The following is an 854-nucleotide window of genomic DNA, read 5'->3' on the forward strand; positions in this document are numbered from 1 at the left end:
AGATTTTGAACCCATGGATAATGGCAATTTTTTTTTTTTTTAATGAAATGAATTTTCTGTGGATTGATTCAAAGAGTGCTGAAAATCCCCAAAACTTTCCCAAATCCGTCTTAGTGGGACTGTCATTAAAGCTGCACTCCAAGATTAATATGGCAGTTCTTCTGAAGGAACTCAGTTCAGTTCAGTTCAGTCGCTCAGTCATGTCTGACTCTTTGAGACCCCATGAAACGCAGCACGCCAGGCCTCCCTGTCCATCACCAACTCCCGGAGTTCTCACATCCATTGAGTCGGTGATGCCATCCAGCCATCTCATCCTCTGTCGTCCCTTTCTCCTCCTGCCCCCAATCCCTCCCAGCATCAGGGTCTTTTCCAATGAATCAACTCTTCTCATGAGGTGGCCAAAGTATTGGAGTTTCAGCTTCAGCATCAGTCCTTCCAATGAACACACAGGACTGATCTCTTTAGGATGGACTGGTTGGACCTCCTTGTAGTCCAAGGGACTCTCAAGAGTCTTCTCCAATACTACAATTCAAAAACATCAATTCTTTGGTGCTCAGCTTTCTTCACAGTCCAACTCTCACATCCATACATGACCACTGGAAAAACCATAGCCTTGACTAGACGGACATTTGTTGGCAAAGTAATACCTCTGCTTTTTAATATGCTATCTAGGTTGGTCATAAATTTCCTTCCAAGGAGTAAGCGTCTTTTAATTTCATGGCTGCAGTCACCATCTGCAGTGATTTTGGAGCCCCCCAAAATAAAGTCTGACACTGTTTCCACTGTTTCCCCATCTATTTCCCATGAAGTGATGGGACCAGATGCCATGATCTTCGTTTTCTGAATGTTGCGCT

This window comes from Bison bison, unplaced genomic scaffold, assembly GCF_000754665.1.
Source record: "Bison bison bison isolate TAMUID 2011002044 unplaced genomic scaffold, Bison_UMD1.0 scf7180017864525, whole genome shotgun sequence".
NCBI classification, from domain to species: domain Eukaryota; kingdom Metazoa; phylum Chordata; class Mammalia; order Artiodactyla; family Bovidae; genus Bison; species Bison bison.